The 27674-nt window shown below is 41.9% G+C and overlaps 1 long non-coding RNA gene across 1 annotated transcript; it reads right to left on the bottom strand.

Annotated features, from left to right (window-relative positions):
* Positions 1 to 4330: 4330 nt before the first annotated feature.
* On the bottom strand, positions 4331 to 8233 carry LOC109514134 (uncharacterized). Its single transcript, XR_002167938.1, has 3 exons — positions 7683 to 8233; positions 6767 to 6915; positions 4331 to 4723 (listed from the first exon to the last, which is right to left on the bottom strand). It is a non-coding gene; the product is annotated as an uncharacterized LOC109514134 (long non-coding RNA).
* Between the last annotated feature and the right edge of the window lie 19441 nt (positions 8234 to 27674).

Raw genomic sequence — 27674 nt, 5'->3', positions numbered from 1 at the left:
ATATATATATATATATATATATATATATTGTATTATGATACCTGTTCCACAATACCTGCATCCAACGTCTTTGAGTTCAAGTATTGTATTATATTTTACTCTACACCTAACTGACTGCATATACTTCATAACCTTTTATATTGCTTTTTTTTTGGGGGGGGGGACCCCCCCAACCCCCCCTTGACTATTGCCTCCCGCGGTCTCACTCACTCTGGCACATTTTGACATGGTGTGACGGTACATATTGCCACCTCATTTTCTGTCCAAATCACCAGGATCATTTTCTATGTCTATCCAGAGGGGACCCAGCTGTGAGCTTGAGATCATGGGACCATGTTTCCGTGACAACCAGACATCATCACTGACACTACAATAACAGACTGAATAATTCAGGCAGATCCATTTTTAAATAGCATGTCAATTCACATTGAAACACACCCCAAAAGACACACCCAGACCATGTGAAGAATTTGGTAAATAACTGTAGGGTATTCACAAAATCATTCGAAAAAATTTAAATCCAGGGCGAGAGCAATCATAAAACCTCAACCATTGTGCTTTTTGTAATACTCAGAGTGATACAGTACTGTGAACTGAAGGTAGCCAGTGAAGAGCTGAAGTCAAAACTTCAAGAGAAAAATGTCTATTCAAAAAAATTTAATTTTTAAAAACTATTTTCAAGCATTCTTTGAAGGGGTTCTCCGGACAGAAAATAAATAAAAAAATATATTCATAATTACATCAGTGTAAATATTGTGAACCAAGTAATTTAAAAAACATAACACATTTTAATGATATTTATGTTACAAAAATTTGAATGAACATAAAAAGCTTTTTTTCCTTTGATGAGAGGAACAAATGACAATCGCAGCAGCTTTGCCAGCATATGTGCTAAATAAAAAAAAATGCTTTGGGGTATTTTTATTCTATTTTACTGCTAAAGCAGTTCTGTTTGATGAGAGCAGCACACTGCTGTTGATTGCAGATGATCAAATGACATCATATTCCTGTCGAATTTCTTCATTTAACTTTCATACGAAGATGCTGCATATTAACACGGATGGATCATTCATCAATGTGGTATTGTGACATGTTGCTTCAATATGAGGATAAGTGGGTCAAATGAACTGAGACACGTGTACAATGGATGTTCTGTCAGGGCGTAAAATGGGACTTCAGCAATTGGGGTCAACCAACAAGAATTATCCAATCTCAACAGTTTCTGTGTATTTTATTCATCTGGCATATTTCTTGCTCTGTTTCACATCAACTATTTCAATGTATTCCAACAGTGACAGCGCACTCTCTCCTCCTTTCATCCCCCTCGGGTCTCTGCAACGCCTCGGAGTTTGAAGACGATCGTTTCTTTGTTTTACAACGCAGGGGGAAACATTCCCAACATCACCGGTTCTAAATCTGAGAAGAAAAACGAATCCACAAAGGAGAAATGTAAAACCAGACACGTCGACAGACATATTCAAATATCACACTTTCATAATTAGCAACCGATGGTGTATTCAGAGGGAACCTCGGGCTGCGAACCAAATATTTGCACTCATGATTTATTCCTTTTTTCCTCAAGGCCAAAGTGTTGAGAAATATCCATTGTGTCTGCACATGTTTGTGAGCGTGGTTATTCCATCAACTTGTTTCCACATCCTCGCATGCTCAGGCAGCAGAAGCACAAACATAAAGCTGCTTGGAAGGAGGATCGTGGCCAAAGTGTGCTCCTTTCTGTCTGTACTTATGACTTAAATCCCCATAGCCGAATGGCTGGAAGTTGATTTATTGCAGGGGTGTCAAACTCATTTCAGTCGCGGGCCAGTTTGGAGTTACACCTTCCCTCGGAGGGCCGTTATGATAGTGAAACCACAAAATTATCACTTGTACACAACATTTTAATAGATTACTAGTTTTGAAATAAGTCAAGTCAATTATAATAGTGTGTTCAATTATTGTTCAAGTGAGTATAAACAGGGTCACAAAATGATTGCAAAATCTCAACGTTATGTATCACACATGACAAGTTGATATTTCGGTACAGGTTTTAGCAAGTTGACATACATGATATGCTTTCGCGGGCCACATAAAATGACCTGGCGGGCCGGATCTGGCCCACGGGCCTTGAGTTTGACACCCGTGACTTATTGTGTCGGCAGGCGCTATAAGATCACAAGAAAAATAAATGTTCACTGCTTATATGCAAGCTTCTCTGTTGTAGTTCACATTTGTCATCGGCCTCTCTGTTTTCAGCATAAATTATGATGATGAAGATTATTATTTTTATTATTAGATGTTGTCGTATTACTGAATGACATACCATGACATCCATGAAACATATTCACGTCGAACGTGTCTGCCTGCACCTCGATCAAATCAGCCAAAATTGCGTTACAGCACTCGCACCACAAATTAGACCTGCTCTGAGCTGGTCTCAAGTTTAGTCGACTTTCAGCCATCAAATTGTCAGGTCAAAAGAAAACGCCCTCGGTGCACGCGCAGCACAGTCTGTCAAATTCCTAAACACGCTAAGCAAGGCTTGCACCTGCAGGAAAATCAAGACGTGCCAGTTTTTTTACACCCGAGCGCACGTGCGCTGTCTATGAGAAATAGAGCCTGTCATGTGAGGGTGATTCGCGATGCGGATGTGCTTTGTGCATTTAAATTTGAATTTGGTGCAGTTTTTTTACTGGAATATATTGTTTAAATTCTGAACGCATGACCTCCAGGGCATTTAGTGTTAGAGGTTTTCCTGTATAACGTAAGCTAAAAAAATTTAGCATTCATTATTTATGGTTAACACTTTGACATTGCTATGTTGAGTTGTTTCAAATAATCCTTTTCAAATGTGTATCAATACAACACATGCATAAAAAAAGACTAGCCCCTCATATTACACACTAACCAGGGGCGAGGTAAGGGCAGGGAGTTACACGACTGTATATTGCACAAATAAACACACACTTTTGAGTTGAACCAGGGGCAAAGGTTAAAAAAAATGTCTTGGAGCACCTGTCATTGAACTCAAGAATTTCCCTGTAGACTTCCTGGCATTTTGCAGCCAGCAGAATTCCCCTTTAAGATGTCTCTTACATCGTTGTTATTTTCAGCCTCCTTGCAGGATTGCTTCAGGAAGTAAATGGCTTGACACAGTTGGCATCCTCCAGTCAGGATTGGGGGGTGGGCTAATCAATATCATGGCGGGAGATCAATCCTCCCTGCTGTTTTCCTTCCACTGCGTGTGTGTGGATGTGCAATGTATCGTCTCCCAGATGATCATGTGACATGTTGTGAGGCCTCCTGATGATGATGGCTAGGTAACCTGCAATCGGTTTTGGTGATCTTTGTGTAGCTGCTTGGGAATGTGTAACTGCATAAGTGTGTGTATATGTGTATGCATTGCAGAAAATGAATCATGCATGTGTGCTGTACCCAGGTGCACCGCCTGGAGGTTGTATGTCTGTGTGTGCGTGGACGTGTGTGTGCGTGCGCTTTTACCGAACTTTATTTTACTTAGCAACGAAGCCTACAATAGTTATGGTGTGACAGTCTTTTTACTTTCATTTTTACTTTGGATGGATGGATGTGTGACATCACAATGAAGTACTACCAATGCATCCTGAGAAAATCATAGCCGCGATAGTGATGGGAAGCTAGGCTAACATAACCTATTTTTTTCACAAACATCCATCCATCCATTTTCTGATCCGCTTACCCTCACAAGCGTCGCAGGCGTGCAGGAGCCTATCCCAGCTCTCTTCGGACAGTAGGCGGGGGACACCCTGAACCTGTTGCCATCCAATCGCAGGTCACGCATAGACAAACAACGATTCACGTCCACACTCACACAAAGGGACAATTTAGAATGTTCCATTAACCTGCCACGCATGTTTTTAATATGTGGGAGGAAACCGGAGTACCCGGAGAAAACCCATGCACGGGGAGAACATGCAACACAAGAAGGCCAGAACCGGATTCCAACCCTGCATCTCCGCACTGTCAGGCCGGCGCGCTGGCCAATCGACCGCCCGGAAAGACTAACATTCCGATGACATTTATGAGTCCTCTTTGTCAAAATAATCACAATATAATCAATCATCCCAGAGTTCAACCACATACCACTGTGTTTGGACTTGAGATTTGTTTTGTCTTTGAGCCTCACTGATATCTCACACTGAGACTCCCTCATTTCCTCTCACTCAGTATTTTGACAAGTTGTCACCCTCCAAGAGCACCGTCAAAATGTAGAAAATGTATAAGAGATGTCGAGGAGGCCGGAGAGAGGAGACGACAAGTCGGAATTTGAAACATTTTTTTATTCAAGGAGAGGTGAGAGTGAGAATAGATCTAAGCACTCTGCGGTAAAAGACAATAAAGTGTGGAAGCTTTTTCCTTTGTTTGATGTCCTCTCCCCTCGAGGGCTCGGTGACAGAGAGAGCAGCGCCAGCCCAGTTAAAAGAGAAAAAAAATGACAGCAGTCATTTCTCTCCATTTCTCTTGTGGCCCTTCACGATGGAGGTATAGAGTGTGTCAAAGAGAAAGAGAGCAAGGAAAAGAGGAAAATAGAGAGAGCGAGATAGAGACAAAACACCAAAGAGGAGCCTTTGGGGTCTCATAAATCAGGATCTGCACTGAAAGGGAGCGTCCTGGAGGTCCTTGCGTGAGAAGACAGGTGTCCAAAGCATTCTGGGCCAGAGGTCACGGTCACCACATCAATCACCACCTCTGACTAACGCACACATTCAGATATTATCTTGAGACCTCATTAAAGTTTTGCAAGCCTTCGTTCTGATTTTGTTTTACATGATATCAAGTGCAAGCCAACTTTAGAAATAGTTGATTATTCCAGAGCTGATTGAGTTTTTATTTCCTTGGCTTTTTCTTAGTTGTCATTATATTTCTTTTCTTAAAGGGGAAGTCAAGCCTAAAATTTACAATACAAGCTTTACAATAATGTGCTCTATGCAACTTCACTAGTCTAAACATGACATTCGAATTCATCCTGTGTCTGTGGTTTATGAGTTAAGCAGCAAGAATCCACCTGTTAGCCATCTCAGGGGGCGGCAGTTTTGCCACTTTTTGTCAACTGAAAATGACATCACAGTTGCTCAGAGATTAGGTAACCACCAATCGGCTGTTTTCTGAAGCTGAGCGATGATTGGTCGTTACATGAGCCATGAGCAAGTGTGATGTCATTTTCAGTCAACAGCAAGTGACAAAATAACTGCCCCCGCCCCCGAGATGGACAAAAACTGGTGGATTTTACTGCTTGGTTTCTATTCCGCAAACGCAATATGAATAAGAATGCCGTGTTTCGACTAGTGGGACTGTATTGAACATGTTCTTCGAAAGAACATTTTGGGGTTGACTTCCCCTTTAAGAGAAGGTTAAGAAAGAGAAAATGTGACACAAACCCTTGGTATTTGTTTTTGAAGTTCAAAATGAGTGCATTGTTTTTAAGTTTTAATAACAGTAAGGTGTGAACTATTTTTTACATTATGACAGTATGACATATTGCTTGTAATGTTCCAACTGTGGAAACATTGAAGGCATAGTTTCCTTTCTATTGGTAAAAGTTAAAAATAGTGTTACAACTTCATGAACATTGCACTGCATCTGCTTACTAGATTTGTCCCCAGTCGTTGGCAAACGAAGAATGCCTTTTTTTTCACCCAAATTTTTATTTTATCTTCCAGAAGTGGTTGTGCCCACAATGAATGTGCCTGCGAGTGGACAGCAAATGTTGACACTTAGTCAGTAACACCTCAGTCACAGCCTGGTTGTTTTTCCTCGGGCATTGTTGCTTATTGCAAATCAAATTAGAGATCGGGGGCTATATTTTTTTTTTACTAATACTGATACTATCAGAACACGCTGATATTTTGACAAATATAACAAAAGGTGATATTTTTCACAACTGAACCCCCCCCCTGCCCCACCCTTTTATACCAAGAGGGTTTTTCAGCATGCTCCACAGCATGTTTTATGAACCGTGAACATGAGTTTAATCACAGAGTTAGACCATAAAAAGCTCCTTGTGTTTCTCGGACACTCGTTGTTTCCACACATCATCATCATCATCATCATCATCTTACAATGTGAAATGGAGCAATTTCTCGGAATGTTCTTTGCATTCTGCTATGACTCCTTTATTGTTTCCAGGAGTCTTACACAATCATTGTGCAATTTACTAGCTGCTCAAAAAAAAAAAAAAAAAAAAAAACGTGCACAGGACTACAATTGCAATGAAATCAAATCTGTGGCCCTTCTGTGTCAGGCTGTATTCTTCACCACAGCTGCATTTTATTAGACACTTTGGAAGCATCTCCAACCCTGACGCTCATCCTTACCCGGGGTGAAAAATAGCAAAATCAACTGTTGTGGTTTAATGACCTATTCCCTGCAAAGATAGTGTGTGTTGGTTGTGTGTGTTTGACTCGTCTGGGTGAATTGTTGCCATTCTGTTACCTCATTTCATTTGGAAGCATAAAAATGAAGCCCTGCATACCACATACACACACACACACACACACACACACACACACACACACACACACACACACACACACACACACACACACGCGTAGACAGTCAAAAAGTGAAGGGTTCCGCAGAGTTCATAAGCTAGTGAATAATACAAGCCCCGCATCGGACCCTGTAAAAATGGCCTGTGTGTGACATGCATACGATGTTATGCGTGTGCACATACATGCTTGTGTGTGAGTGTATGAGTGTATTTGCCGCGGTAACAAGATGAATTATTCACAGTTTACTGATGAGAAGGCATTTTAGGCTCCCAGGAGTGCCGTGCAGACACGGGCTTCACCTCTCCGCTCTTTCGCCGTCATCTTTTATTCACCTCTTGCTTTCTTCACCGCTCACAAGGTTCTGGTTTGAATCGTTCTAATCAGATGCCTTTGCGGATGACAACAAGATGTATTCAAATCAATATATAAATAAATAAAAGACGGTTTAAAACGTGCTCTTCTAATCTCAAGCCATCTGATCCTGCTGACCTAGTTGAGAAACATGCCTCTGTTGAAAATGTTTGATTGTACTCCGGAAGAATACATTTGCATGTTTTATTTCAAGAAAGGGCGTCCTCTTTGGAGCTGGTTGGACGCCTCACCTTTATTTGATGTTTTGCACAGAAAAAAATGTTTTGTATTACCGGGACTTGTAAAACGAGAAATGTAAGATTGTTTAGAGAAAGAATTGAGCTATGCTGCATGATGGCTTCTTCATCTCTCTCTCTCTCTCTCTCTCTCTCTCTCTCTCTCTCTCTCTCTGTCTATATACTTAATGATTTAAATGTTCAATTGTTACTTAGAATATTTCCTGTTAAGTAAAAAAAAAATTTTTTTCCCATTATTTGTTTTGGAAAACATTGATTCAATATCCAAACAAATGAGAGGTCAACCATGTGCGTCTTGGGAACAGATTGTATTGGACCTCAAAGGTTCCACTGTACAACCAATAATCAAGCTCCTGTTACCAGAAGGGGGCTTTCACACCTGAGGACCACGCGACTCCTTCATCTAATTGGTCTGCTGAGAAAAGACTGATGATTTTCACTTTTAGAGGAACAGAAATTCACATATGCACGCACACACACACACACACACACACATACACACACACACTCACACTCACACACACACACTGACTCGGAATGAGCCTACCAGTGCAGACATCCTGTATTCCCTGGTTCATCCCTCACTTTCAGGTCCATCAGTCCCAATTACCAGGGCCAAGAAACCTAGTCAAACTCACGCATGGTTCACTTAGCCTCTTAGCTCAGTCCAGCTTTGACCGTAACAAAACCACAGCTCCGGGTCCTTTAGCCCAGTGTGCTGGTGTGTGGGAGTGTATAAGTGTGTGTGTGCGTTTGTGTATTTGTGCGTGCACATGCCTGTGTGCGTGTGTTTTTGGAGTTTCCCATCCGGTGCAGCCGTTGTGCTGCTTATTAAATAAAGCCCGTCTAAAGCCATCCTAATCCTTTCCCATGGCTATCACTCAATGCACATATAGACACATGCACATTTCTGCACGCTTGGGGTTGAAGGCTGAGCAACACTCTTTTTTTGTGTGTGTTTTGTCAACATGAGCAAATAGAGACTGAAAGACAGTAGGAGAAAATTAGGGTTATGTTGTACAAACACATGCACTCCATGGACTCGGCTTTGTGTACTCCTGGTACAGAATGTTAGTCTATAGTTCATGTGCTCTACACTACCAATAGTAGACATCAGTCTTCTACCTAAATGTGACATTTAGAATCCGTGACGGGATACACACTTTTTCTCTCATGCAAATTAAATAGCTGTGTTAAAAAAAAATGTCTTGTCACATAATAATTGCAGCAACTGGATTTTTCTGTTGTTTTCTTCATTCGTATTGTGTGTTATAAGTGTTAATGAAACATTAGGACCGAAAGGTCTTTGTCTGTATGAGTTTGGGTAACAAGTCAAATAAATTCTATAATTACATCAGGACGTGTCTGCTCTCCAAAATCATCACTTATGATTCCCTCCATGCATATGCAAGAGCACACTCTTACGCCTGACACATCATCACGCAGACACACGCACACATACATGCCCCCCCCCCCACACACACACACACTCACACACACATTTGGACACACTAAACCCGGCAATTAGAGGGTAGGTTGGAGGTGTGAAGAGCCACTTGAGACACACGTCACCAAAAAAATCATTGCATCTCAATGAAGGGTCCTCAAAATGCATGCAGCTTGTAGAGAGATGTGCACGTCACATACGCTCAGACACACACCTCACTTACTGTGTATTATACGTGTGTGTGTGTGTGTGTGTGTGTGTGTGTGTGTGTGTGTGTGTGTGTGTGTGTGTGTGTGTGTGTGTGTGTGTGACAAAGAAGAGTGTGGCCAAGTATTTCTTTGTTTCAGGACAAAGAACAGGTCACAATATCATTAGTGTTGTCCATGTCTGCAGGATACACCCCCACTACTTACACACACACACACACACACACACACACACACACACACACACACACACACACACACACACGCGCGAAGATGCTAATAGATTTGCTTGTAGGGGTTCTGGGCCCCAGTGAGACTCTGCAGGCAATCATCACTCCGAGTACAAGCTGGTTTCTTCTGGCTCTCGGGCTTAGGCACATGAAAGTACAATACATTACACCCCCCGGTGACCAAAAAAACGCAGCATTTATGGGGGTGTAAGGGGAGAATGTCATACAGGTAATTTGTCTACAAAGGAGAAATATTAGATTCTTTTGTTGTCGTGTACTGTTCGGCAACAAATCTGTCTTCTATGCATATATATCTACTTGTTGATATAGCTTTATACCATTTGGGAGGACTCGACCTGGCAAATCTGTTGGTGTATATATGTGACATAATTTTATTTGTAGATTCACTTCCAGTCGACAAGAAAAACATGTGCAGGGCTCTAACAAATGAAACATTCAACGTAATAAAGTGTTGCATTTTTAATCAGGTTTTTATTCAAGTCAATCTGTTGGAATATGTCTTTATGTGAAACCTGGTGCAAAAAAACCCCAAAACATTGGGCATAGGTGTGCTGTGCTGCAAAAAATATCCATTACGTCATATATTAATTGACTTCTACTTGTCATTTTTTTCCGCGTCACTTTTCTCACCATTATCCAGCCTTCGTAGGTAGTGTCACAAGCCATAACGGTGGGGGGATGGCGCCTGTGTAAAAGGAGCTCACATGTCCATCCGTAGGTGCATTGTCAGCAATTAGTGCTCTCCGACAAGTATTTGCTTTCACACTATCAGCCGGCACTGACATTGCCCTGCATGTAGAATGATCTGACAGTAGGATGCTGCAGTGTAAATACGCACACAGTTGCAGAACACTCCTACCTTGGTTCTGTGAAGAAGGCAGCAGTGTCTTATTGCTGTATCTACTGCTAAGATGCAATGCGGTGTAGCCAGGACTTTCAAGGCTTGCCCAAATCTGAAGCACGGACCGGCGTTTACAATTTACATGAAATAGCCGCTATAGGCTCCAGCACGCCCGCAAGCCTCCTGTGGGTAAGCGAATTAGGAAATGGATGGATGAAATAGTGACGATTTATTTAATGTGTGACTTCCAGTCATTTGTGTCTTCTTTTTTTTTTTTGTCCAATCAGATTTCAGCTTCTTTGTATTGCTATGAAATGTCATTTGCACAAGGGCTTCAGAATCCCGAGTGTTAATCTGAACACACACACACACACACACACACACACACACACACACGCACACGCACATACACACACACACACACACACACACACACACACACACACACACACACACACACACACACACTGAAATGGCTGGATTTTATTTAAGCCAATCATATTTTAGATTCTCGACTCCGCGCCTTTGCAAAGGCTCAAAGTGACATCGGTATTTTTACGTCCTTTGATTGGTTTCACCCAAAAATTCTGCTATGTTTACCCTCTGATTGATGGCGCTTAATATGTGTGCCAAAGATTGATTTACAGAGGACAACATCGGACATGATTAAAACTGTATTTTCAAGATGCTCTTTTGAAGAAAAACTGAACTTTATGAGGCTACGTCAACCAACATTGTTGCTGGCCGTCTGGTTTCAATTTTGAAATGTATTTTTTGAGCACTTTCGGAGCAAGCAGGCAAAGACATAAACATGCAGCAGCAAAAAAAGGTCTGCATCAACATCTTTGGTGAGTATGATGCATTTTATTTTGAATTTTTATATTGATAACTATTGATTGTGAACTGCTATATTGCAGTGTAGAGGTTTGGAGGGGTTTTTTTGGAGATGATGTATTGGAAGATGCATATACCACTAATAACATATAACTATACATTTCTTGATTTGGTAATAATGGTTTTCACACTCAAATGTGGAAAATATTTATTTCTATCTCTATTTTTGTCTCTTTAATGCCACACGTATTTATTTAACATGTCTGTGCATTATTTTGCAACATGATGGTGTTATTGAGAGGTGGATAAGGACACTTTAGTCCCCACCAAAGGCCCAGGTCTGGGACTCACCACCCACCACTGCACTGTTCGAGCTCTAATGGTGTACTTTTACTCGATCTCTTTGTCTTTTGTCAAGCTATAAAACCAGTCTCATTAACCCAGATTTAAAATTAAAATAAAAGTGACTTTATTCAATCAGGATAATTAATCCCACTAACTTTCCAGAGACGGTACTCTCATTTTACCGTGGCGTTTTTGACCTCGCCGCTCTGCATGACTGAGTGGTGTAACTGCAGGTCAGACGAGAGGAATGCTCTGGTGTTGTTCTGGTGTCTGAGCCTGGACAAAGCAAAGAGCAGGGCTTAGACTCATACACACAAGCGCACACAGCGGCAATGATGTGTTACTATAATTCCCACAGGGCGCTGCATGTGGGACTGAGGTAGGTAGATTAGCCAAAAATTGCACTCGAGTAAGAGTACTGTTACTTCAGAATAATTTGACTTCATTTGAAGTAAAAAGTCATGTCACGTGAGGAGCAGAATTTGGAACCAGTACCAGACATCACGCAGAAGATGAAAAGTAGAAATCTTTATCAACCGAAGTACAAAGTAACTACAGGAAACGAGGCTGGCTGCAGAACACCAGGAAGAGAGCTGACATTCTCACTCTCCCCCCGAAAAAAGTAGCACTGAGTAAATGTAACAGAGTAAATGTAGTGTGTTACCCACCAGTGGAAAAGCACTGGAGAAAAGTGACGACAAAGAGATGTTACACCTCTTCATACCTCCCTTGACTCCCTTCCCCCATCGTTCATTCCAGCGCGGCATAGTCAGACTGGGTTACAAATGGAAGACTTCTCTGATCTCCTTCTATCTACTCAGTATACACACACACACACACACACACACACACACACACACACACACACACACACACACACACACACACACACACACACACGTTTGGTTGATGGAGAGCCAGTGCCGTAACAAGCTTTTTGCTGCAGCATCATTAATTCGACAGATTGTCCACAGTCACGTCATGAAGAGCCAGGATGTCCCCAATGCCTCCCTAAAGGTTGACATGCGGTTGCGAAGGGTTTGCGTGTGTGTGTGTGTGTGTGTGTGTGTGTGTGTGTGTGTGTGTGTGTGTGTGTGTGTGTGTGTGTGTGTGTGCTATCAGGCAAACAACCTTGCGATGACACTTGTGACATACCCCGACGGAGCACAAGGAGCTGTCAACCAAAACATGCCATCCTGTCTTCATTTTGTGAATTTCTGCCTCTGTTTCTGGCCCACATTGTGACAACTTTTCATATGCCCGAATCTAGACAGGAGCACCCGCAAATCAACACAAATTGTGAGCGTCCTTGTTGATGGCAAGCAGTGAGTGGAGGATGGATTCGGAATAATTAGGGAGATAATTGCGAAGACTCGGGAGAAAGGTCAGATCAATGGCTGATCATTTGTTTGTGAGTGGGGAGGGACAGAAGTAGGAGGAGAAAGGCATGTATCGACTCCCTGCGTGCTCAACATCATTAATATTTTGGGTGTAATGTCAGATTGACAAATGTGCAAATGCATTGTGTTTTTTGTTCACAGACAAGGGACAATGCCTCAAGAAATACTTGCACAGCTGCAGTGTCTGATATTTACATTTAGTGCAGTGCGACATAACATGTCGTATGCTAGCTTATCACGGTACAACGTAGACTCACATGTCGCCAGTCTAATTAGATCCATTAGAAACCTGTGTCAATAAATGATGCTTTGCAAAGATAAGTGAACTGCATCATTTGGAAAAAGCAACCAAGTTAGCCATCTTTAGCGAAACAGCATCATGTAATATTGGTTAGCATGTCTGCCACCGTTTCGGTCCCTGCCACCCTGAAAATGATACCGGGTAAGTGGAATAGGAAATGCAGGGACAGAATAAAAAAAATCTATGTCCCCAATGTCATTTTGTGACTATTTACGACCAGACATTTTTATACAAGTACCTTTGTGGTTGTTTTACTTCTATTAAATGTTACACCTTGGGGGACCTCTGCATTTGGCCAATGATCTTTGTAAATGTTCAATACATCTCCTATCGTGGATTTCATTAGATTGCACAGGTGTGCTAAATGAAATGTCAAGTGGGTGTTTACAGAGGCAATTAAAACAATGGCGGTGATGTCACAGAAATAAAAGTGAAATGTGTTTTGAAGTCATGCGCGCATAAAAGGCAATACCGAACCCGAGGAACATTTCATCCTGTGTGGCGCTCCGGTCTGACATCGGCAGTAGGTCACTTGCTTGCCTTTGTTTGGTCGAGCGGAGAGGAAAGCTAAAAGAAATAATGGAGGTGTGGGGGTGGAGGGCATGCTGGGTCAGATTGCACCTGCAGGGCTGCCAATATTTGTATGGCAAGCATTTGTACCCTCATTCTATCTCTGTTTGACACACATGTATTTACACACAAATCTCTCACAAATGCATTCTCTTCAACATTTACTTTTATATGTCAAATCTTTGTCTCGCACCCATTCTTATCGGCTTGAACCTCTCTCACACACACACACACACACGCACGCACACACACACACACACACACACACACACACACACACACACACACACACACACACACACCACACACGCCCGCACACACACACCCACACACACACACACACACACACACACACACACACACACACACACACACACACAAACACACGCGTACGCGCCAACATACATGCACAAACCGAGATACAAGATGAGTTGACTACACCTGCCCCGGCAGCCAAACAATGGGCTCCACTGACATTCATTGCACATCATACTTATCTCTCAGCAGACGAGCAAAACACCGCCGTCCTGCTATCTGGAAGCCCTTTTATGCTCATTTTATCTGCAGCATGCATTTACATTTCAGGCCTGTCGCCACGTGCCCTTTTCACACTCTCTGGATTGTTCATAATTAGTCTCTAGGCTACCAACAAAGACAAACAGTGTCAATATCGCTACGCTCATAAAGAGACGAAAAGGGTAGGGCATATATATGCTTTATGAATGAGGTATTTATGCTGTACAACTGATTCATAAACCCTAAAAAAATGGCTGATTATTTATTGGTGCCGAAGACCCAACACACTGCACATTGTTAAGGTAATAATAAGTCAACATGGACCCTGGTCTGAAACATCTCCATATGAAAGGAGCACTGTGCCATTCTCAACAATTATGTGCATTTGTAATGCTGCTCAAACAAAGGCTAGGGAATTCTTCCATGCATGTTGGGCTTGTGAAAGCAGGTGTTCATAGGACAAACAGGAATCAATAAGAATTCAACTGGCCCTGATTCCACCTGGCACACTGCTGCCCATCAACGAACGTACCATCCCTGAGGAGGAGGACGGACAATTATTGGCTTTGGGGGGGAGCTGTATCATGCAGCAGTATGAGCTGTGCTAATTACGAGATGCGTCAACGCCTTCAGTTACAGCAGCTAAACGAATGTTAAGCAGTGACATTGTGATGTCTGATTTAACTTTTCCCCATCATACCGTGTCCCGTGTGATTAATACAAGGGCTCATCTCCTGCAGTGTGAACCTGACTGACAGTTTATCAACCATCTCAATGTGGAACATTGAAGACCATACTAAAAGTGTCAGATGATTGACAGCCGAGGCTAAAATGATGAAACATTTCATGTTTGGATATGTCCTGGAAGACAACAACAAGGGGAAAGGGAAAATTAATTTGTTTTGGCGTGGACACGTGCATGTCAGAGCGCTTAGACTTGTAGCAGTATCGTGAGGCATGCTGACTTCATGCAGTTATCTACCTGCATAATTAATTTTCGTGTTTTCTCTTTTCACTGTTTGCCCCCTTTCAAACCATAAGTGTGAATGTGAATTCTTTTTTTCTTCAAGTTCCCTGCGATTGGTGTACTCCGCCCCTCGCCCAAAGCTCGCTGAGATAAGCTCAAGTTCACCCACAACCCTAACGTGGGCAAGCAGTACAGAAAATGGATGTCTGGAATAAGATTCTTTGGGTAGAAGAACCCAAGCTCATGGTGCTAATTGATAATAGCATTGCTGACAGAAGTAACAAGATTAATTGAGAGCAGTGTCTCTCTGCTCACATTCAACCAGACTGCTCCAGAGTTCACAGATAAGATTTTTTGAAAGCAAAGACATGGTGTCACGGTTTTGATGTGTTTCTGTTTGTTTTCAGCTCTCGCTGGAGTGGAGGGCGTTCCCTCCAGCGGCGTGCCTGTCTTGCATCGTAATCACTGGGCAATTTAAGGACACTCATGCCAATTTCATGCTTTTCACTTACTGAAGATAAGGGAGAGGGCAGTGAGAGAAACGATGAAACGTTTTAACAGACCTACAAAGTGGCCTGTGACAAAAATGATTTTGACACCCGGCATCCTGCAGGCCGCAGACTTCGTGTGGTCTGCAAATGATTTTCACCAATGTACCAAAACGGATATTGATAATTACACTGATGTGCCTTGAGCCAGAGTTGTGGTAGGAGAACTTGTACCTGCTTCACCATGACCATGCGCCCGCCAACAATGCCCTGAGCATCTGGCAGCTCCTTGTTGAGAAGAACATCGCCATGCTGTGACTTCTCTACTCACCTAACATGTCTATGTGATTGTTTTGCCCATTTTCCAAGCTCAAACAGGTCATCAAGATTTGAAGATGTGGACAACATCAAGATGGCTGTGAAGACGTAAATGTGAAGTAGTTGCAGAGAAGGCTCGGAAAGTGTGTTAGATTTCGAGGAGGAATACTTCAAAAGGAAAAAGTTCCAGTTTGTAGTTTGGATCTCATGTTCCACCTGTCCTGAAGCTTTTCTGGAAGACCTCATACAAAAGTATGCACATATCTTCAGGGTCAAATATCTTCAGGGTCCATAACATCTCGACAATATACAGTCAACACACACAAATGGCTTACTTCAGAGCATCAGAAATTGTGTTAGTGTATAGTTGCAAACTTCCTTCTGGGGTGATTTATTGCTTCAACTCCAAATACATTTACATTAATTTTCCAGTCATACATTTTCTGCACATATAAGCACCGTGGCCACTTTCACCAGCGGCTCAGTCTTACTTGTCAGGGGAAATGATATTTACAGCAGAGTAATGTGTATCATGCGCACGAGTGACTGTGCACATAAGTAGGAAGGATTGTTGACCTCACATAGTGACAAAAAAGAGAAATATTCTAACGCAATTATGTATTCTCTGCAAAACACAGACCGCCATAATAAAATCATCAGCCAGACATATTTGCTAAATTAGACATTAAGTAAACATTTCACTGTCACAGAGTGGTTTATCTCCAAGTCCTGTCAATTCTGCCCGGTACAGTAATTTGGACGCACACGCAGACTTTCTTTGAGACGATTACGTGTTTACATTTTTATGCACTCTGCCTGACTAAATCTGTCAAAACAGCAGAGCATAACAGACTAGTAAATCCAGTTACCTTCCATCCACACAGGAAATGACCTGCACTTGGTCATATGCAAGTTAAGTGTATGTGTACATGTTTGGATCGAGAGAACAGAATCGGGTGGGGTTGAAGCGAACGGCGAATTCAGTGATCATGCATTATTCATGAGGATGAATCAAAGCTTGTTGAAAAATTTAACAAAAGATGGCACAGTGGGAGAGACTGAGTGGGGTCAAAATAAAGTATGACTTCACTGAGGCGGTTTCAACCATTTTGGTTGGAACTATTTGGTTTTTACACATTTGTTTTTGCTCAGCCGTCATGGTTTCAGTAACATTACAGGCAACCAAAGGAAGAAGACAAAAGAATACAAAAATTGGCTTTAACTAGCATGTTGTGTCGACAATTCCAAAACCTCGACCGCAAGACCACCCGTGATTCAAATGATGACATGCGTAATACAAAATTGTTCAAAGTTGTCCCTCACTGCACACAAAAAGCAACCACAGCATTTATGGTGTAGTAATGATGAGTTTATATGTATATAAGCACTGCAGGCTGTGTAGCGCCTCTCTCCATCTCGGCACGATTAACAAAGAGTGTATCTGACACCAAGCGAGAGTGTATTTGTCAATTCATCCCTTAAAAAAAATGGATCAGCAGGTACCTGCAATATCACATCATGCAGGTTGAACACATTTAACCAGGCACACAACTGCTAATGCATACAACAACTATGCATGATTGAGTCGATACAACCAGACATGAGACTCCACCAGTCATTGCCTGCAAGTGATATTCGTCTCCCTAAATCCCTTGTGATCCCGAAAAAAGAAAATGGACACTTGAGATGAAGTCAAATGTTGTCTGGCTTGAAGGGAAAACCAGAACCGTTATTTACCTTAAGAGATATTTACACCATTCATAAACCCACTGAGGTAGGCGCTCCAGACTCCAGATGTCTGTCTGATTAAGATGATACTTTGTTATGCTGCTTAACTCTGCCAGGGGGATCTGGTGAAGACGCGTCTTCAAGACTCTCATTGGTTGGCCTCTGGGTGACCTGAACCAGAGAGGAGACTTGAGATGTCACACCGGTTGAAATGCAGAGTGACTGGTTGAAAGAAGTGTTTTTGGAAAGGACTTTTATGTCGTGGCTAGAAAAGTGGGTCAAGTGTCTAATGCTCATCATCACAGTTCCTTGCATATTCTCACTGCATTCAGGTGGACCAGCCTGCCTCAAAAACAAAAACAAAAAAAAAAACCCCAAAAAAAACCCAGCCATATTAATCCCCAAAAAGCACGGTGTCTGGTCAATTTCAAACGCAAGCAGGAAGCTCTCAAGTGTCTCTGCAGAGCCGGAAGCAATCAGTAAATCACAACAGAGAATACATCAGCAGCAATCTGACAACACAGACACAGATGTCAAACAGTGAGAGGGGGTGGCAGTTAATGGCATCAATATGTCACTACAAACAACATCATTATCAGTGCCAATACGACTCGTGGGATGTGAGTGGGTGTAGGTGAATGACTGGTTTCGCGGATCTCTGGATTATGGCTGGAAAGACAAACCTCCATATCCAAGAAAACGTTTACTCTTTCCGGTATAGACGTAAACCAGGTGATTTATGAACCAATTGCTTGTCAAAGCCAATACATTATGGGATATGTAACAGAGAAGCCCAACTGGTCACCGAAGCAACAGTCTGGAAGGCCCAGACAACCTCCTCAAGTCGAAGAGGCATTCTCGGGCTAGCTAAGCAGGGCAATATATCCACTCCTCCAGCTCACTAGGTGCATGCCTTTATTGGTATTTTTGTATTCCCCTCATCTGATGTTTTTTTCATTAGGATTCCCTCCTTTTCCTGCTCAAGGTCCCTTTGCTTTGCATTTACTCTATCCGTTGTCATTTCCTAATGTTTGTGTCGAGCTGATCTGTAGCCGCCGCGTGATTGTGTCTGACTGCAATTTGTGTGTGACGCAGAACACGACAGGGAAAAAGTCTGCTGTGATCAGCACAGATGGAACAACACCTGCTCTGTAATGGGGTTTTCAAATCCTTTGTCTGGCTCTCTCCTGTCCTAAAAGAAGCTTGTCCATATGCACACACACACGCACACACACGCTCGTACATGTGTGCGTTTAGTTCAGAGGCAAACTTGGGCATGACATGAAGGGGTGCCCTCCTTCTCCCATTGTTCGCATTAGATGCCGGATAATGCTAGGATGGGAAGAAACTGGCCACAGATAAAGCAAGTCGACAATATGGAGCCATGGTGTTGTGCCCAAATGGGCTGCAGAAAGGAGCCCGCTACAGAGAGGGGGATGGGTGGGGTACACAAAGGTGGTTCACGTGACATCACACAATTCCTGTGACATCAGGCAATTCCTGTGTGAAACTGCAGTAGATGTGATAAATCCAGCTGAGTGTCGTCATGGGTGTTCACCTGTGGGCCCGCCTGTGATGTGGGTGTGGACATACATTTCAGAACACATACGAGAAAGTGACACTTCATTTGGTAGACTAGCACAATGTAATAAGAGCCATTGAAACAGTTCTGCCTTGACAAAGACAGTAATAAAACATTTTAAGAGATATTAGTGCTGTATATCACTGGTGTTGGGCCGAAACCTTGAACCTCTAAAAGAGTCACTTTTCGGGAAACGCCCAAAACAACATTTTTGTTCAGTCATTAACATTGTATCATCAAAGAGAGCAAGCCATTTTCAACACTTAAATTGGTCAATCATTTGTAAAAAATAACACCCACATGTGTGGACTGACCAATAGTATAGATTCAAAGAAAATAAAGAAATATACCAAATTCTGTCTTGGCAGCCGGACAGCAGCGTTAATAGCGTGGTTGTAGTTTGCATTAGTGACTCAAATCATCACCAAAATATTTTCAAAACATCACCAAAATATTTTCCAATTGTCAGAGAAGATCCTAAAAAGGTCATCTCTTCATCTAAGTTTGTATTGAAAGTACACAAAATCCTATTCATACTATTTTAATGTGTTCTATGATAGGATACATTCGGGGCTTAATTCAAATTGTGGCTTTGCTTTAGGTAAAGGAACCTCAGACACAAGATTGTGTGGATAAAAATATATACATATTGTTACTTTCTGCTTTCATATAAATTATTGTGAATAAATAAATCCTATTTTCATCCTATCTTGTTTTCGGAGTGTTTATCGCTGTACTCCTGATGCCTTTTCCTGCCCTTTCGATGCTGTGTGACGGCGGACAGTGCTCTTAACCATGTTTCCACGGTAACGGCATTGCGACAGGTGTCTGCTGAATATTATCGGGTTTTAGAGCAAAAATGATTGTGCCCCATGAGGTTAATTGGAATGTTTTATCATAAATCACAGTGACTCTTTGTGACCTGCTCTTTTTTTATATTGCAGTTGGAAGATAAATTAGAATTAATATGTGCAATCCCACCAGGAGTATGCCATCCAAATAAAGCGTTGATTTTTTTTTTCAACCACTTTTTAAATCATAAAAACACCACTGGTTCATTAGATTGTTAGTTTTCATTTTTGTTTGTTTGTTTGTTTTTGTTTTTTTTAACAAGAGAAAGAGCAAATCAGGGCTGTAAACGGAATATGCAAACAACATTTAGTTCATTCTATAAAGCCTGGCACATCCTGGCAGACAAAGACAGCAAAGCCATTAACAGGAATTAAAATTAAGTTTCTGGAACCGTGCATGGCGTTGTCGGAAAGCAATAAAGCAATAGACTGCACACTCCAGGACAAGATAATAAAAAACAGATTATACTCACATAGCACTGTGCCATTTATTCGCTCACTGGCCAAAAACAAGGCATGTATAGCCTACAGGTGTCATTATAACAAATAATGCAAACGCGCTTCCATGCGGTTCTGGTTTTTCCATTGTTGGTGTTATACAAAGAGAACAAGCAATATTTTGCCTTTTAGCCCCCACGGAGACAACTGCAATTAAGAAGAAGGGATTTCACTTCAAAACACATGTTGAAATCTCAAAGATAACAGATGGCATCAAATATTTTTAGCTGCTATTATTTTTTTCTGAGCCTGTTGTGTCCACTGGCCAATCGTGATAGCCGAAAGGCTCTTACATCATCAAAATCAATTATTTGGGTGACGTGAACAAAACGCGTGGATGTTTGTTTGGAGACAAGTGTGTCGCTCACACCCAGAGGAGATCGATGAGCACGGTCTTTGTAGCGGGAATATGAGGTCATCAATCACATCATGCCTGAGAATCGGGCCGCATCGATCTGATCTCAGCTTTGACAAAAAACCTTTAACCTGGATAAATCCACCTGGACTCACACGCTTAGAAAATATTGTATTACCGTCCACCTTGCATGCCCGCCCGGGAGTATGCAGCACAGACTCTAACTATTTACTGAATAACCACACTGTGACACACAGTGGCCCCTGAACAGCCGACTTTCAAGGTGGTATGGTATTCCAAGCTGTTCATTTGTATGCTTCTTACACCTTCTTCAGCCGCCTCTTGTTCTTTGTTCAATATGCGGTACACATTTTGTCTGCGAGTACATAAAGATGTCTAAGGTTTTGCTCTGACGTCAAGAGGTGTGTTGCAAATTGATTGTTGAACTTGCTCCAGGCGAACCCGTGGTAGCTCCTCAGTCACCATTAAAAAGCAATTGGCCAAGAACCTGTTGACCTTCGTGTCCATGAGTATGGAAGCAATTGGATAAATAGTGTGGAATCAAACTACACTTGTACCGGAGTACAGGTCAGGATGACGGAAGCTGATGAGTGTGCCTTGAGAGTGATGCACTTACAACGTAATCATTAGCACTCCTCTCACAATGAGTGATGGGGTGTGATGGAGTTTGCGTTTGAAGAACTCTAGCTGTCTGCCTTGTAGTGTAGGAGAAAAAAAAATTAAGGGCCTGAACATCTGCGGCTCTATTTCCATGACCGGTGTAAATCCTGCCCGGTACGTGGCATCACGGAGCAAAAGCGGGTTGGACCTGATCGTGGTGGTTTTGCAGATGAGTGCAGGCTGGCAGATTTGCTCGGGGGAAGGTTGCGCCGCTGCTTGGGTGGTCACGGCTAACTTCAGTCACGGCCAATCAAAGCATCTTCTTATTTCACAACTATACTACAGTGATTCAAAGGGTTTGATGCTGACAGTTTGCATACTTGTGAATGAAACAAAGTCGCGTTAGTCCAGCTGCCTACCGTGCGTTGGACATGGTCTGCTCACATGTAAGGTTTACGTCAACTTTATGCCACCAAATTGTTGTTTTTATTGTTTGAATGTTTGTTTTTGGTTCAAATCTGTTATTATTACTGTAGATTGTACACGTCTATCTTATTGTTCCAGCAGTCAGTCACATTCAATATGCATTTACTGGACACTTTACTAAAGGGGTGTCAAACTCATTTTTGTCACGGGCCACATTCTAGTTACCGTTTCCCTTGGAGGGCCGTTTTGACTGAAACCATATCAAGAAGTCAAGAATTACCGGTGGTTCAACTCTTGTTTACGATCACGAGGGGTTTGGTAACAAGAAAATGCTTAGAATATCTCTCTTATTTATTACATGAGAATCTTAACTTTTGGTAGACATTTTAGAAAGCATCATGGAAGTTGACGTTTGATGTGCTTTCGCGGGCCACATAAAATGATGTGGCAGGCCAGATCTGGCCCCCGGGCCTTGAGTTTGACAATTGTGCTTTACTACATCCACTTTGATATTCTAATTAGCAAGACGAGAGCGAGCACAATGTCGGAAAAACTCCTTAGTAACAGTCAGGCACAGGCAGTCAGGATGATAAGGAACTATTGAAATACTTCCAGCAGGACAACAAGCCAATGAAAAAGCAGGGCTGATGGAAGGTGATTTACGCTCTTGACATTTGTAACTGAATTACCCAGTATCCTTTGCGGTGTGATTACTGTGATACAGTCTTGTTGCACGGGTGTATCATTTCTCCTCTCTCCCTACCTACTCGGAGCTCAAGGAAGAATTTAAGAACAAATAACATGATATGAAAATGATATGATGTGAAAATACCAGAAAGGAAAATGTTGCTTTTTTTTCCCCCTTTCTATCATATTGTACAATCCGCTTTCCTGAGTGGCGTTGACAGTCACTACGCTAACTGCAGGTGAGCCTTAAACAACAAGTCGTGTCTGCCAGTGCAAACAGGGAAGCATAATTTTTGGGGTGCTGATTCAAATAAATTCAAAACAGCTGTTACGGGAAAATATTATACGTACAGTATGTGCAAGCATGCATGTTTCACCGACTCCCCCACTGCCAGAGCAAAAGCCCTGAGGAAATAACTCGTTCTCAGAACCTTAGATGAAATATCACACAATATTTATTTTATTTTTTTGTGCATAGTGTCAGATTAAGACTGAAATCGGAATCAAACATGTCGAGCCTCGCCCCAGTTATTCAGCTCAGTATCAAGCAGTGTGAAAGGCTTAAACCACATATTGGGTTGGTTTCACTCAGCTCCTAAAAACAGATCGAGGGGGACGCTCTCATTTCACGCCTGCGGGAGTTAATGTTATTGAAGCAGACACACAGACACACTCACACGCGTGCGGTGATTCCGACACACACAAGCGCATAGACAACAATGAGCATACACACACACACACACACACACACACACACACACACACACACACACGCACACACATCATGTAGCTGCTATCTGATGGCCTGAACAACAGCAACCTCTGAGATACAGAGCAGCTTGCCTCTTCCTGTGATACAAATCCATGTTCAGCCTCAAGATGGTGTGTGCGTGTGCATGCGTGCGGGCGAGTGCGTGAGTGTGTTTTTGGATGGCTGTGCACAGTTACAGCTGCAGTGTGACTGACGCACGAGCGATCACTCACTGATCCCATTACCAGGGATTAACAAGGGGGGGGGGGGGGGGGGGGGGGGGGGGGGTGACTGCTCACTACACTCTCAATCACTCTGACATGGTATCGTATTATCTATAGGACACTGCTACATCACTTGTACTTAAAACACACATGCACACATTTTGGAAGATTTTTTTTTTCAAAGACCTTCCCTTGCCAACATCTAATTCATCATTTTTATTCATTTGGTCATTTTTGTCAACAGTCAAGGGCAACAAAAGCATGGGAAGATAATAGGACTTGAGAAATATATTGAACAGTTTGAAAATATGTGGAACATCACTAAAATACCGTAAAAGCCAAAACTACGGAGCCCCTAAGGGGACATGGAAGAAAAAAAAACATTGCATTCCCTCGCAAAGTATTGCGTTCCCTCGCAAAGATTGCATTGCATCGCAAAGATTGTGAGATATCACAAACTTTTTTTAATGGCGTTGGTGTACTTCCTGGTCATCGTCCGGGTAACTGAAAACCACAAACATGGCGTGTTTTCACCCGTTGGCGAGTTTCATCGAATTTTACTTCAATAATTGGTTTGAAATACAAAGACATTAAATCTGTTCTTGATTCTCCTCCATGATTCTCTCCTTTCTCCTTTGTTACCATGGTGATGAGGGGTAGAGCTTGCGGCTGGCAACTAGAGCCCCAAGTCTAAAAAAAGTGAGTGCAAAGTGCATGTGTTTCCCCAGAAAGAGCATTAATTGTACCTTGTCATCAAGCAACCGACCGCGTTTCCTCAATGAAATTCAAAAATGAAAAGTATTTATTATGACACATATGTCTTCTATTTTTGGAGGAAGTCTTTTGCATTTGCCATGGTAGAATACCTTCCTGATTCAGGTTTTTTTTAACCTTCTTTATCCCCTCTTGGCAATTCAGTTTTTTGTTTTCAACTCTCAGGTAATAAAATAAAAGATAGAAAGACAAGAATCCAAAAGCCAAAAGAGGTAAAGCAGTGTGTGCCGATGTATACACCAAAATGTTACGCTATACTGGAAGGTTCCAGTGCAGGTTATGCCACCCCCTCATTTTTCAAATCAAGCTCCTCATTTACTAGCTTCTGCCTTGTCACTCGTGAAAGCCAAATGTTGTTTCAGGAAGGGGGTTTCCATAAGAACAAAACAGCGTAAGTAGATCTGCTATCCTGAGCTCTGATCTAATCATATGCAATGTTTCCAAACACAGGCACACACACGAACACGCTCAGCCGCTGGACAAAGACAACAGCAGTGATACCATTAAGAAACAAAGCCTGCTCTTGACTTACCTGAGCTTCTCCAGTATCCTCCATTTAGTATTCTCCCAGCACTTCTCACTGCTGGCACACAAGAAAACAATTTAATGGATCGTCCCCACAAAGTATGAGTCTAGGTGTGTACATTAGCCTTCAAATTGGTCGTATCTGTAAATGCGCAAACATCCTCTGCGAAACTGATGGGGACGAGACGTTCAAAGCTACGGTGCATATAAAAAGTCAAGAAATGAGACATTCATTAATCGTTTCCAAAGTATTTAAAAAATGGTAATCCTATGAATGTGCAATTTTCTTCTGGTGAAGCCACTCCATTGTTGACTTTAGTCAAGATGGAGAGAACAGCTCCAAATAGCAGTCAATTTGGGCCAAAAACCTCAAGCTTAAGTTCACCTTTAGGCATGACAAATATCCCAAACATGCGTACAAATCAACAAAACAATGACTTCACCAGACTGAGGTAACCATGAGGTCAGTATTCAAGAGGTGTCCTCACAACTGAAAGATTTTGCAAGGAAGAATGGCCACTTACTGCCAGTTGAAGCTGTGCCAAGCTCACAGACTCCAACGAACTGAAATAGAAAACAGCATTTTAATAATCATCTGTTTGAGTTTCCACATGTTTTGTTTTTTACAGTCCCCCTTGAGCAGTTCTTCCTTTTTCCAATTCAAGTGCACATGTTGTAGGTAATTTCTTTTTGTTTGTTTTGTTTTGTTTTTTTTAGGTTTGGAATGATTTATCATGACCATATTTTTACATCGGAGAACATGCAATAACACAGCACTAAATAATCCAAACTGGTTGCGTTTTTTTTCCTCATGAGTGGCATTAAAATGAAGAGATATGATCATCAAACTACTGAGTGTCATCCAAAGCACATATTTGTCGGGCTGATTTGGGATTCAACAGCGTTCATGCATTATGAACATCATATGTACACATATCCCTTTCATGGTTTGAATGAAATGACATGGGAAAGGTTCCGTCGTTCATCTACGTCAAAAAATCGTGATCACTTGGCTTCAGTTGGATCACTAAAGACTCTTTCATCACTTTGACCTATCTAGCTTGCACTTTCATCCGCAGCTAACGAGAGGCTCATTAATTTCTCATCAAAGACCACTGGAGGTGCACGGTGGATATTCATCCCCCCTATGGACCCGAAATAGATAGGGGTCAAGCATATTTTAAACAATAAACGTGGGGTATAAAGGGCACAGATGAGTGCATAAATACATTAAAAAAGAGGTGAATACATCTCAGTCTGCTCTACAGCCGGATGAATTCCATTTTGAACATCAGGGACAAAAGGAAAAGCAGAGAAATGGAGGAAGATGACACAGTGGGAGTGAAAGGCAACTGCTTTGTGTGCAGGGTGGATTTTGCACCATTTTCACTTCCCTACGCCTGCTCTCCTTGTCTCACTCAACGACTGTGAAATGGTTTCCGAAAACCATTTTGCACCTAAATGTTGAGCTGCAGAAAAACACTGAACTTTGTTTATCAATATCTTATCTTTAGCCAAACCATGGAAATATTCTAAATCATGTATTTGTAGCATAAAAATCTTAACTGCCTTCCTGTGAGATATGATTATTTAATCAGGAATCATTACCAGATCGAATTAAATCAAACAGTGATCATGCGCTCCCATTTCAGCACCAAAAGAGTGAATGTGAAGGTTGTGTAAAAACAACAACAAAAAAACATGAGGAAGCATGATGACTAAAGCCTTTTGTGACAGGAAAACAAGATGACAATACATATGTGGAATGGTATAGATTAAGTGCATTCAAGTCAACATGTTTTATGAAAAGGTTGAAATAAATTTATTTTGAACCCACACCCAATAATATAATGAAAATTGCAAAAGAGTTTTAGAAGAAGCATCACTGCCAAATATCACAAAAACCATCAGGAATATTAATCAAACAACAGGCCACCCAGTGGGTGTATGAACACAACACAAATTATTTTCAAAACTCGACTTCAAACCGAGGCAATCATGGGACAAAGAAGGCAGTTCTGTACTCACTCAACCTGTGTCACAGCGCCATCTAGCATCAATAGGGCTTACTACAAGGAACTTTTGACAATAAATGTAACGTTGTATAGATAGGTTGACTTATATATACTGTACAGTACAGGCTATTTTATATTTGGAGGACATGTTTTTGCTTGTTTGTGGGTAGCACGATGACATAGTGACCTCTCCCTTTCTGGGCTCAACGCTCAGCTCCGGCCTGTCTGCATTAAGTTTGCATTTTTTCCCTTTACGTTTGTGTAACATCTGATTGAGTTGCATTGACGTGTCCCTGGTGTTTTAATCACTCTTTTACAAAGGGGAACGAATGTATAATTTAGCACCTTGTAGGATTGTGACATGCCTGACTAAATTCTGCGTGCAGCATGCAGCTATGCACTACGGTAATTTTACTGAAATTACTGTAGTGCATAGCTGCATTTACACACACAGACATACACTAAAATTATTTTAGTGTATGTCTGTGTGTGTAAATGTTGGTAGAAATGGGGGAGGGGCGAGATGAGGTTGGGGGTTGTTGGTAGAGGGGTGTAATATCAAGCTATGTACTGTCCATCAAATTTGCTGCTGAGGCAAAGAAACTTGACACACATGATTTGCTTCCACGGGCCACATAAAATGATGTGGCGGGCCGGATCTGGTCACCGGGCGTGAGTTTGACACGCTAAGGTCTTTTTGCTCATTCCCTTTATTTCTCTGCACACTGTTCAAATCTACCACATCTCTCCCTAACGTGGTAATTGAATGCTTGCTTGACTGTAATTTTGGATAAATGAATTCTAAGTGAGTCTACACACGTAGAATTAGTCTTCTACGCTAATTAAAGCTTTCTTTATGCTCTGATAATGACTGACAAAGAAAATACCCATACTGTACCCTTTGCAGCAGCAGCCAAATCAAATCCGATCAAAACGGTGAATGTTATTTTGGCCACGAGATGGTGCTCACTTTCCTTTTGTCCACTTACAAGCTTCACCACCACCAACACGACGTCAT

This window comes from Hippocampus comes, unplaced genomic scaffold, assembly GCF_001891065.2.
Source record: "Hippocampus comes isolate QL1 unplaced genomic scaffold, H_comes_QL1_v1.1 scaffold322, whole genome shotgun sequence".
Lineage (NCBI taxonomy): Eukaryota > Metazoa > Chordata > Actinopteri > Syngnathiformes > Syngnathidae > Hippocampus > Hippocampus comes.
Note: the sequence above shows the minus strand (reverse complement) of the source record. Positions and strands in the feature narration are given on the sequence as shown.